This window comes from Indicator indicator, chromosome 5 (genome assembly GCF_027791375.1).
Source record: "Indicator indicator isolate 239-I01 chromosome 5, UM_Iind_1.1, whole genome shotgun sequence".
Taxonomy (NCBI): domain Eukaryota; kingdom Metazoa; phylum Chordata; class Aves; order Piciformes; family Indicatoridae; genus Indicator; species Indicator indicator.
In genome coordinates, this window is record NC_072014.1 from 35,054,656 (window position 1) to 35,067,767 (window position 13,112).

At 39.4% G+C, this 13,112-nt stretch overlaps 1 protein-coding gene across 1 annotated transcript in view; it reads right to left on the reverse strand.

Annotated features, from left to right (window-relative positions):
• Window positions 1-13,112, reverse strand: part of NCKAP5 (NCK associated protein 5) — a 362,638-nt gene that overhangs the window by 123,154 nt on the left and 226,372 nt on the right. The gene's annotated exons all lie outside the window — the stretch shown is intronic.

Here is a 13,112-nt window from a genome sequence, read left to right on the forward strand (position 1 = left end):
TCACAGGATTGAACATTGAATCCTACTAACTCCATTAATCATGTGTCCAAGTTCTGTGTTGAGAGAGAGAATGAGATAGAGCAAGAAAACATCAAAACTACAAGCAGGCAATGTAAAAGAACTACACAGATGTACAGGCTGAACTTTCATCCGAGAGAGGCACAAAGTGGCAGTCTCTAATTACATAAACAGATGCAGTGTGACAGCAAATGAGAAGACTAAGAATGGAAACTGTGAAGTAAACTGACATCAAATAACGGGTGTCAAGACAAATCTAGAAAAGTCCTTTGTTGAGCATTTACTTTTCTTTGTGTGCCTTTATGTTAATTTCTATATACAAAGGTACACACTTTCATGATCTACAAGTGAAATGTATTTCCCATAACTACAACAGAATACACTCTAAGCACAAAAATATGTATTTTTGTGAAGAACTGATCCAGTTTGAATAACTGTGCAAATGTAACTCTTCAACAGTTAACAGCAAGACATTATCTTAATTAAAACCCATAAACACAACTGAATTAAAAATTAGCACTGTGAATCACATTTCTAACAATGTCTTTTTTAAATATTAACTAGATTATAAATTGACTATTACTGTGTTAAACTTTAATCAAGAATCAATTTTATAAGATATGGGCTAAATCACTGAATACTCTTGCACAATCCATGATGCAGAGAGCTCATTCTGAGCCTCAAAGCATAGATGCCAAAGAGCCATTCTAGCATTAGTCCTATCCTCACCACAAAGGAACTATAAATGCAGTAGTTAGGTGTTGTTTTTTTTCTTGCTTGCTACTCACAGGTGCAATGATCAAGCATCTGTATAAGAGCTATTAAATCATTTTCCCTTCAAGTTGCCCTGCTGAGTGCACAGACATAAAACACTTTGATGAAGTCAGAGGGAAAAAAATGACAAAGGTATCTCTTTGATGTAATTCAAACACAAACAATCATTTTTAGGAGAGAATGTGACATGAATTAGATGTGGCTAACAGTGGAAGAAAATACAAACATCTGCACAAGGACACCTTTCCTGCTCAAACTAGAGGGCAGCAATTTCAAGGGACAGGTAGAAAATGCATTTCATTACAGAAAGGGGAGTAATGCAACTTCTCAGAGAGTAAATCCCAGTCACCTAAGGAAGTAACCCATTCATTTTTAATTAAAAAATTTGACAAACTTTGCAAACTAGTGGTATAATCAATAATACACATCCTCTTTTACCTAGAAGACCTCAAAATACTTACTACTGTTACCCCTGCTCTAGTGTACAGCTCATGTATTTTAAAAACTAGTTTATTACTGAATAACAATAAAAGAGTTTCAGTGTTTCAGGCATGGGCTAAAAAGGTTCCTGATATGCCACTCACTGTACCTGCAACAGCTGCAGAATAGAGAAAATCATTACTAACTATAGAAATTATGCTTAGTCATGCAATTTCCTGAGGGTGCTGCCCCCCCATTTTAAGCAGTTCTGCCTGGGTGATACACAGTAAGGCTAAAGTGGAAAATCCTCACTAAAGAAAGCAAACAGGTGCTTCTTAACTCCCTCATTTTGTGCTTAAAGGCATGTCAAGAGGGAGGATGACAAAGGCTTTTGGAATGACAGGATCCTCTTAAGAGTGAAAAATCTGCTAATATCAGAGGCAGCTGACTGCTGAGGTGAGTCAGGAAGGGGCAGAGAGATTTGCAAGAGGAAATGTGTATCTCCTTCATGATGTTGATCAAATCCTATAGAAAGCTCTTGAATGAGCATGCTGAAGGCAGCAAACAATGGCATAGAGCAGTTTACTCCATTTTTCTCTCTAGATGCCACACAGTCTCTGCTGTATGCTCACTCATTGCACAATTAAAGGCAGGCTGGGTTTTCCAGTTGAATAGCAAAATACTCTCCAGGTTGGAAGTCCAGCAAAGGCAGAGTAAGTGCTATCCTGCTGATCAATGCACTTTCATTTCTGTGAAAACATAACTCACAGAAATGATGCTCTGGAAGTAAGCTGGACAGGTTAAAAAAAATAAAAGAAAAAGAAAAAGAAAGGAAAAATAAAAGCAACAACAGATCTCTTGGTGTCCCCTGACTGCTAACAGTTTAAGACACATGCCTGTACCACAAGAGGATGCAAATATAGCAGCCTGATGAGAATTCTACAGTAAAGGCTCATCTACATCTTTAATGCTCTGTGTCAACAAAGAGACAATAAAAATATTAAATATTCAAATCTTACTAAAAAGAAACTATAACTGTAGACCTGTTCTCACAGAAATTAGTGACAAACTTACCATCAAGTCCCACATTATGTAAGCTTGTCAAGTTGGTTTAAACTGTCATTGCTTTCCTGAAACCAACAGTACTTTGCAAATCTTAAATGACATCCTGCCCTGACCATTATTTCTGAGTATTCAGTTTGTTCTATGAATCAAACAAACAGTATACTGATGATGAACCCTTGGATCAAACACTATAGGCTGTATAGCCAATAGAAAACAGGAGATGAAAACAGACCCTGCAGTCTGGAAATGGGGAGCTTTCTAGAATCAATAAGAAGATATAAATCACTGAGGACATTGATCTATGAAGCTGTACAATGCAGCGAACTGACTGAGACTTATCAGAAAGCTGGTTTTCAGTTAGCTGAAGCAGGAAGAAGCAGGATAATACTTCTTTTCACTAATAAATAAAAGTAAGAATAATACACAAAGAAAGCAGGAATTTCACCTGAAATTCTAAAGGATAATTTAGTGGAATTTGTAGAACATAAATAAATATGTAGAATACAAAGTAAATCTTCTCCCCCTCACCTACCTTTCAGAATACTTGCCAAGAAAGTGCTTTCACTGTTTATAAACAAAAGGAGTAACTATAGTGATAGAAAAGATCATATGAAAGCTTTCAAAAGATAAAGAGACCAAACTGCCTATTTCAGAAATTGCCTCCTCCTTCACCCTAAGGAAAGGCAAGAGGCTGCTGTCCCTCTGCACACTGTTAGTCACTAAAATGCCTTCTAGGACTTGTCACCTTTTCAAGGAATAGAAATGTCATAGGGACACTTAGCCTGACATTTCTTAACCATTATTGTTTCAGAACCAGTATTATTTAAGGTTTTATTGGTAGTACTATCAGTTGACTGCTCTTTGCCCTTTCTTCTTTCTCAAGATGCTTTTTTGAAATTACACCACACACAAAGAAAAAAATATTGAAAAAAAGGAACTCATTTAAAAATATTTATATTTGTAACTATGAAATTTCAAACCAATAAGAGAAACACAAAGCTAACGCAAAGGGGGGGGGGAAGTAGCTAGCAAAAATCTATTCTAGATTTTTCTTTTTACAGTGAAAACCATGATTAGGCACTAATTGCAATAAGGGCACTTCTCTGGTAGTAACAACAAATATGTGACATTAACTGATCATATAGCTCCCAAGTAACTCATGTTCCAATTTTTACGATGCAGAACTACCTACTCAAGGAAGATGCTTTAAGAAAACAGAAATCATAAACGTCGTTAACAAGCACACAAGGCTCCATAGGAGGAAGCCAGACAAAACCAGCAGCAGCATAGCAACAGCCACAGATTTCAACAAAGGGAAATACAAAGTTCTGCACCAGCAGGAGCTGGTACCCAAATGAATAGGTAGGCATATGTGCCAGGGAAGAGAGACAAGGTGGACCCAGACTCTTCCTGGAAGTGGCACAATGAAAAGACTACATACAATGGACACAGCTTGGAATCTGAGAAATTGCAGTTAAATTTTGCAAATCTAATTGCAGGGTTTTTTTCCAAATATGAGGGCGGGTGCTCATACGGTCACTAGAAAATGTTACCCAGGGAGGCTCCTGAATCACTGGCAAGTGGCTACAATAACACATCATAACATAATCTAATCTTGATCTGGATTCTATGGTAATGATTATGAGCAGTAATATTTCCACAGGACATGTGACATAATTCTGATTGAACCAAGCAAGAATTACAAAAAGATCAAGATCTTTGAAATGCTGATTTTCCCAAGAAGTGCTGGATGACATGAATTGCTTGTCTGGAAACTGGTAAGTAATAGTTAGAGATGACATCTTTGCTTATAGAAGCTAAAGATCATTTTCATGTGATGAACACAAGTCCTTCAGAGAAGTGAAGTGTGGTAAAGATCTCTCAGATACAAACAATCCCTATTCCGAGTGTCAGATTGTGATGCCTGAGTGGGGTTTTCTTTTCTGAATTCATTTAATTCTCCAGCTTCTGAAATGTAAGGGAGCATTGGTTTTAACAACTGTTACAAATTCCAATTCTTCTGAGAGTCATGCCTGCAATTTTCCAAAAAACACACTTTAATCACACCTTTAACCCAAGAATAAAATACATGTAGGATACATAGTTAAATGGTGCTTGATTGCTCATAACCACTTATTTGAGGAAAAAAAATCAAAATTATTCACTATGTAGTTATTAACAGATCATATAAAGAAGCAATGATAGCAGGCGTCCAAGAATCCAATCATTATGGTACCCAAGCAAAGTGGCTAACAGCATCTCAGAACATGGTGTCTTAGGAGCTCCACAGGACTTTCTACTTAAGCTATTTAATAAATAGTTATCTTAGCTTTCAGTGACTGAATTTGGTGAGCCAAGTATACTACACTGCACTTCTAACACTTTCCTCCTGTAATAAAGGCAAACTCTTAACTTCCAGATCTAAATTGCAATTTACAAATCGATACATAGAATTGTTTATGCATGTGCTGGTTTGGGCTGGCATAGACCTAATTTTCTTTCTGGTAACAAGTTTTGGACGGATTTAATTTTCTTCACTGTAGCTGGCATGGGGCTGTGTTTTGAATTTGTGCTGGAAACAGTGTTGATAAGTGCAGAGATGTTTTCATTATTACTGAGAATTACTTACATAGAATCAAGGCCTTTTTTGCTTCTCACTCTCTCTCACCAGTGAGTAGGCTGGGGGTGGCACCAGATGTTTAGAGGGGACACAGCTGGGACAGCTTCCCCCATCTGACCAGAGGGATATTCCATACCACAGACATCATGCTGAGCAATAAACTAGGGGAAGGTTGACAGGGAGGCCACTGCCTGGGGACTGGCTGGGCATTGGTCAGTTTGTGGTGAGCGATTTTTCATTTAAATCACTTGTCTGTCCTGTGTTTTATATCTCTCTCTTTGTTCTTTTCCTTTTCACCATAAATTGGGGTTTTTTGTTGTTATTATTATTATTATATTTTATTTTCAATTATTAAATTGTTCTTATCTCAAAAGGTGAGTTTTCTCACTTTTACGCTTCCCACTTTCTTCTCCCCATTAGGGAAGTAAGTCAGGAGCTGTATGGTGCTTAATAGCCAGCTGGGGTTAAACTATGACAATGTTATAATAAACTGGATTTTTCCTTGACAAGACCATTCTACAGTCTTGATATATTCTTGGATGATGTACTTCCAGTGTTATTTCCACTGCAGACCTCCTAGTGTTCATCACCACTCTTTACTGCGAGCAAGCAATATGAAACGAGAATTTTCAGACTGTTTATGTAGATAAAAACTGTAGATGAAGGTTTCTCTGTACTTTCCTGAAGAAAACAGCCCCAAGCTATGCACAAGTAGCTCAGTCTAACTGCACAAGCTGAAAAAAAAAAAAAAGGCAGCAATTGTTCCTACTGACTTAAAATTCCAACAAGGTTAAAGTTGTTTTCCAGTTGTACCTTGCTTCCTTTCTCCCTCCACCATGACCTTTTTTTCCTGAATCATAATTAACTCTCGTTTACTGTGACTCAATCCCTTTTAAATATGCCCTTTGAAATTTTGCAGTATCTTCTGATATGCTTTATAACCTATTTCATTTGGCAAAACCTGAGATATATAAAAGACACTTAAGTGAGAGCAATGTGAATTAAGACTGATAAATTCATTAAGTGTTTTCTGCAGGATGTGTGGTGCAGTCATTGATACCATTGTGACTTGAACGTGGTCCACCTGCAACATCCTTTAAAAAATTTTCTCTTTTTGTTAATGGGAATCCCATTAAACACCATGACTCAGGGCTGAAAAAAAACATAACTGAGCAAACAAGTTAACATGTTGAAAAAAAAATGACATCCAACTAGCCTTCACTATAGATGATCTCTGAGAACAAGGCTACAAATATGACTTCTGCAATACCTTGCTTATTTCTCTCTATGTATTCAGCTATTTGCTCTTGCTTTATTTACTCCCAGTGGAAAGATAGAGTAAAATATAGCTTTGCTTTGGACAGCACATCAGCAAGCGTAATAATAATATACCTTTGTTTAGGTAATAACTTTTGTTCTGAACAACCTGACCATAATTGAAGGAAAAGAAAGGAATGAATACACATATTTTACAGTAACATCCCAAATTGTTTACAGTTTAACATTACCATTGTCAGGAAAAACATAAAAATTCTCCTTTTTCATCTCTGGATTTCACTTAAAAATTGAACAGAGTGAGCAGTAATGTTCCCTAGATTAAATATGTGTGATGGATAAGAGAACAGAGTACCTTCTTTATGTTTCTGATGTGAGCCTTCTACCACACACATATCAATCTAAATGTACCACACACTATTCTTCACTCAAAACACTTCTCACTAGTACAAGCTATGGTCCCTAGGGAACAGTTCTGCAGTAACACCAATAAATTCCCTGATGACAGTTTTATTGGCTGGTTCCATGCATCAGAAGCATCTATTTCTTTTTAAAAGTTCAGTTCAAAAAGGGCTGTAAAAGCAAAAAACTTCACAGTGAAGTTCGCTATTGAGCGTACTTAAGAGATCAGTGTAGATGGAATTTCTTGTCTTCAGGTCCCCAGCTGAATGTCAGTCCTGGGTGTCAAAGTGAACTACTCTAATTTTGTGCCCAGATATTGCTCTTGACATCATCCTCTCATGAATGAATGGATATTCACGTTATCAATAGCACCCTTGCCTCTAGCACGTTGTCAGAAGAAAAATCAAAGACTGACCATTCTGGAGGTGACACTTTCAAACCAGGTTTCAGACACAGTGGTGTCAGGGCAGCGTGGCAGCAGTGCATCCATGTGTGTTGTACCTTTTCAAAACCGGGGCTTCAGCTGACTAGTAAGGTTACCATCAGGAGAAAAACCCTAATTGTTCTATAAGCTAAGCTGTTCCTTCTTCGTGAGATGAATATGCAGTGAGATTTTGCATGCAATATTTTCTTAGAAATTTGTTGTAGTAGAACATTTAATCATTTTTCCTCCCAAGAAACTTATATGCAGCATTTAAACTTTCCTGAAGGAGTCTCTAAGTATTAAAGTGACTACACTTGACTGAAGTGACAGTATTAAAATATCTACCTTTGACTGAAGTACAAACAAGCCACACTTTTCAGAAAATGAAATTCAGAACATTTTATGTAACAGCAATTAAGGCAATAGAATTACTCTGCATTTAAATTGCTAGAAGCAAGACCGTTTTCCTTCCTTTTGCAGTGATGCACTTTGGTCTTTCTTTTTTGGAATGACAGCATTATATTAACTATTTATCACCATGAAAACAATTGTGGAAGCTGACCTAAGGGGGTCAGGGATTAGGATGAAAAAAATAAATCAGTATATGTCCAAAGAAGTGCCATGAGGAAGATCAAAGAGCTGGAGCACCTCTCCTATGGAGACAGACTGAGAGAGTTGGGGTTGTTCAGTTTGGAGAGGAAAAGGCTCTGAGGAGATCTTATTGTGGCCTTCCAGTATCTTAAGGGGGCTTACAAGAAATCTGGTGAAGGACTTTTTAGGGTGTTGGGTAGTGATAGGGCTAGGGGGAATGGAGCAAAAGTAGAAGTGGGTAGATTCAGACTGGATGTTAAAGAAGTTGTTTACCATGAGGGTGGTGAGACACTGTAACAGATGGTCCAGGGAGGTGGTTGGAGGCCCCATCCCTAGAGGTTTTTAAGGCCAGGCCGGATGGGGCTCTGGGTGGCCCAGTGTGGTGTGGGGTGTCCCTGCTGATGGTGGTAGGGTTGGAGCTGGATGATCCTTGCGGTCCCTTCCATGCTTCTATGATTCTATATTACGTAACCAGGTAATTTTTGGTGAGTGATAGGGACTACTTGGTTTGTCTCACCAATCTTGTCAGGAAAACTTCTGAAAAGCTGAGAATGTATCTTCACACAAAAATAAAATGTAGGAATAATCATTCTGGGTTAGATCAAAACTTGAATTTTTCAAATGTGTTGTTATGGTTCAGATGAAATATACTTAACAGAAATTAAAGATACTTTTCATGATCAATAGTGCACATTCTTCCCAAATAAATATAGTGGTGTACTTGCATGTGCATTCTTCTGTTAAAATGATTTTCAAAGAGGGTATGTTTGTGAATACAGCATAATAATATCTTTCTTTTTTTTTCCCCGTAGAAAACTGGCAAAAATTTAGGCTTTTTCAAGTTATTGAGACTTAAAAAATAGCATTGCTTTCTGCTGATTTGGAAACACAAATGAATTACAGTTCAAAATGCAGAATGCACAGTATCTCTCATGAAGACGTGGAAACAGGGAGGGAGCAAGCGACTTGGGTATATAATAGACCCAGCCTTGGAACATCAAAGAATACAAACTGTTTTTTTCGAGTCTTCTGTCCAAGCAATTCTGTCACTGGACAGCTGATTGCAGGAAATAGTCTGTATTTATTATTCATTATCCTTACTCAGAAAACACAAAGGATTCATAAGATAAAAATGCTTCTCATTTACTTGCCAGACCCTCTTGCCCAATCTCTTCAATACAAGCCCAGGATGTGCAATGCTGTGTCAGGTCAACAAAGCATATCTGGAACCTCACAGGAATGTGGATAGGCTACAGATAGGTAAGACTCTCTTATTAAAATCTTGGTTAAGAGCCAGCAGACACATGACAGACCTGGGAGCTCTCAAAGCCGTTGCCAGATGGGAGATGACAACAACTCCCTGGGGATCTCATTGCTCCACTGAGAAACAAAGTAGGGCTGGAAGTGGTGTTGGGTCCAATGGGAAGCGTGTCGTGGCATACCTGCAGGCTTACATTCTCACACAGCCGAAGTGTGGGCTGCCCTCAGCCTGTGTGCCAGCACACCCCTGCTGCTGGTAGCCACAGTCTGACCCATATGAGGATATTGGCTTCTCTCCAAGCAGCAGACAGATTATCTTAAAACCGGTATTTGCTATAAACTCCAGATTATTCCAGTCTCTTAAGACTTCCAAGGTATGTTACAGCCATACTCTTTTCTCTCAGATACATCCCGTGGATCAGAAGAAAAGGCAACCAGAACACCATTGAGGGCAAGATTAAGGTTGCAGAAAACCTGCTGTGAATAAATGGGAAGTCCCTGTATGCATTACACAGTATAACAGTATCACAGTATATCAGAGGTTGGAAGGGACCTCAAGAGATCCTCAGGTCCAACCCCCCTGCCAAAGCAGGATCACCTAGCATAGTCTGCACAGGAACGCATCCAGGTGGGTTTTGAAAGTCTCCAGAGAAGGAGACTCCACAACTCCACTGGGGAGCCTCTTCCAGGGCTCTGTCACCCTCACTGTACAGAAGTTTCTCCTCATGTTGAGGTGAAATCTTCTATGTTCAAGTATGAACCCATTATTCCTTGTCCTATCACTGTGTACCACTGAAAAGAGCCTGGTCCCCTCCTCCTGACACCCACCCCTCACATATTTGTAGACATTGATCAGATCCCCTCTCAGTCTTCTCCAGACTAAATAGCCCCAGGGATCTCAGTCTCTCTTCATAGGAGAGATGCTCAAGACCTCTAATCATCCTCCTGGCTTTCCGCTGGATTCTCTCTTGGATCTTGTCCCTCTTGTCTCTCTTGAACTGGGGAGCCCAAAATTGGACACAGTATTCCAGATGTGGTCTCACCAGTGCAGAGTAGAGAGGTAGAAGAACTTCCCTCGACCTGCTGGACACACCTTTCTTGATACATCCCAGGATCCCATTGGCTCTCTTGGCCACAAGGGCACATTGTTGTTCCATGGAGAACTTGCTGTCCACCAGCACCCCAAGGTCTTTCTCTGTGCAGCTGCTTTCCAGCAGGGCAGCCCCTAACCTGTACTGGTGCCTGTTGTTATTTCTCCCCAGATGTAGGACCCTGCACTTGTCCTTACTGCACTTCATGAGGTTTGCCTGCACCCAGCTCTCCAGCCTGTCCAGGTCACATTGGATGGCTGCACAGCCTGACAGGTGTCAGCCAACCCCCCCAGTTTTGTATCATCAGGAACTTGCTGAGGGTATTCTCAATGCCCTCATCCAGGTCGTTGATAAAGATATTGAACAAAACTGGACCCAGTACCGATCCCTGGGGGACACCACTTGCCACTGGCCTCCAAGCTGACTCTGTGCCATTGATGATGACCCTCTGAACTCTGTTGTGGAGCCAGTTTGCAATCCACCTCACTGACCAGGTAAGGATGACCCATGCCAGTCGGGCTGTGAACCCCATCATCACCTTGCTTTCCAAAGAGTGTCTCTGAATTTCTGTTATGCCTGTTTCATATGTACAGGCTCCAGGGGTGTATAGGGGCTGATTTCTGTGCATTCATTCAAAAAGTAAGAACTAGAAGGAAGATATAGCAAAAGATAAAAATCTAAAGGTGGAATTATGATCAGTACAATATATAATAGCACCATAAAATGAGTCCATCCTCACTTTTTGCTTCTGTATTTATGCAGAGGATTTGGGGAAGAAAAGAACATTGTGTTTTCTGAGAAACAGGTACACAGATGGCACATTCCAGTTAGGAGACTTTGTCGTCTTAAAGACAACTCCATTGCTTTGTTACAAACAATCAACAAGGGAAAACTATTAGCACATATGTTCCTTGCAATGAAATTGTAATTATAAACAGTGTCTGAGACGCACTATCTCTCTCCTCTTGGGGCAAGAATCCAACCTCTATTTAGTTAAATATGGGAACAGAAAGTTATCAGAATCTTTGCACAGTGGTGGAAATGTACCAGGAGAAAAGCCATAGAGAATTAGTTGTTATGAAGCTGGCCTGAGATTTCTCTGTAACAGAAAAGTTGTCCAACAGCAAATGCTTGTGTCCTTGGCAGCCCAGGATTTCCGGTGGAGCTCCAAAGGGTGCAGGTGGTTTCTCTTCTGTTCTTCTCTGGGAGACACAAAACTGCTAAGCTTTGCCTAATAATATTCTCCTTAGCAGCTGAGGAGGCTTTGTTGATTCAGTCTCCTGTGTGCACTTCCAATCCAGAGATGTAAGTTTCATTTTAAGGATATATTTCCTCTTTCTGCAGTAGCAGTTAGCATTAAAAATCCAATGTGGATTTCAGCTAGGGAATTTGACTAGTGTCTTTATTTCAATTCATGGCCATGCCCCATCTACAAAATGTTATATATCAATGGCCTGAACATTAAGCTTGTATAATTTTGTGTTAGAATAAAATTGTATTGCCGATAGTTTTTCTTCTCATGAAAGAGCTGTTGACACCAACGGCTGTGCAAATTAGAAGTGACAGTCACAACAACTGTTCCACATTTGAGTCTCACAAAGCATGCAGACAAGAAGTTGGGTTGATCTGTCAACAATGCCACCTGAAATGTGCTTGTATCACTTATGCAGTCACACCTCTTTGATACATGCTTCAGAAAGCAATTAGCGAAACACTCGAGAAGTCATGACTGAGAACTACAAGTCTTGCAGGTCTGAAACTATTTTATCTTTGTATTGGATTTGTCAGTACTGAGTCTTTATAGATAAATCTTTTCTGTATCTTTGGATACAGCAAGCATATAGCCACATATTTACATCCAGCAAGAAGGCAGGAAATGAAACTGAACATTCTTATTTTCAGAGTCAGTCCTGAGCTGATGATTGCACTGGTGGTGGTGACCGGCAAATGGGACAGATGTCCCTCATAGAGCTGTGTTCCATTCTTACCATGATGCACACAGAAACTCTTCTGCAGTCATTACATCTCAAAATGTCACCTCTCCAGAGTGAGGAAAAAAAAACAAACAACAGAGCTCAACCACAGACACAGCTCTTACTTGGTGAGAAGAGCCCATCCCTTATGAATCTGTGTATTCAGTCTCTGAAGACCTGCAGTGCCCAGCACAACAAAAATCCCTGCTGTAAAAAGTAGTCGGATCATTTAAGCTAGTGAACAGAGACACCTGGCACTTACACAAATGCTGAGGCATGACTGGGCCTGTGACATTAGATGAGGTGGACTTCAGGCCGTCTACAAACCAGGATTTCAGTTCCTACTGATCAAAAGAACATGCCTGGTCCCCACAGCAGTATTTGTTTAGAGTGCGAATCTCAAAGCAGCACAGTGGAGTTCTGGAAAGGTTACAACTCCTGCAATTGCAACTTATTTCCTTAAGTTTTTCATATGAATTTGTGTATCAAAATGCCCACATTCCCAAGAGTAAAACATCAGTACCATGTTTTTTAATACAAGAAAGGTCAGCCCTGCCTGAAGACCATCCAAACTTCATTTTAAAATCTATTCCTTTTCTAGTAAAAGTAATCATATGTTAAATAAACTCCTTAGGGAAGTGAGCATTTTTCCAAGTTTACGACAAAATATGAAAAGCCTTTTTAGTTTTGTAAAAAAATTCTTCATTATCTGGCTCAGTACTTACAAAAGTTTCTGTTACCACAGAAGCAGCAGCTCACACATATGATGACATCTCAAATATACATGAGATGAAATGACATGATGCTATTCTCTCTTCACAGACAAAAGCTAAAGATGGAAAGATAAAGTGACTTTGTCCATGGAACCAGAGAAATTTGTAGCAAATGAAAAAAATCAAAATCCAGTCTGCCAAACACAATGCTTCCAACAGCAGATTGTCCTTCCTCTCCAATGTGACTGCACCGTGTCTGTCCAGAGCTTTGTTGCACATATTGACAATTCCAGAATTATTATAAATTGTGAACTTACAACAAACTCTCTTCTTCATCTATTTTGATCACTGTACACTGGCAGAAAGTCAAAAGGAGTTAAAAAGAAAATGTGAAGTCTTTGAGTGACCTGCAACCAGGCAAGACTCTACCTAGACATGCAGTATTGTGTTCAAACAGAATAGAGAATGTTGGGTTTTGGTATCCAA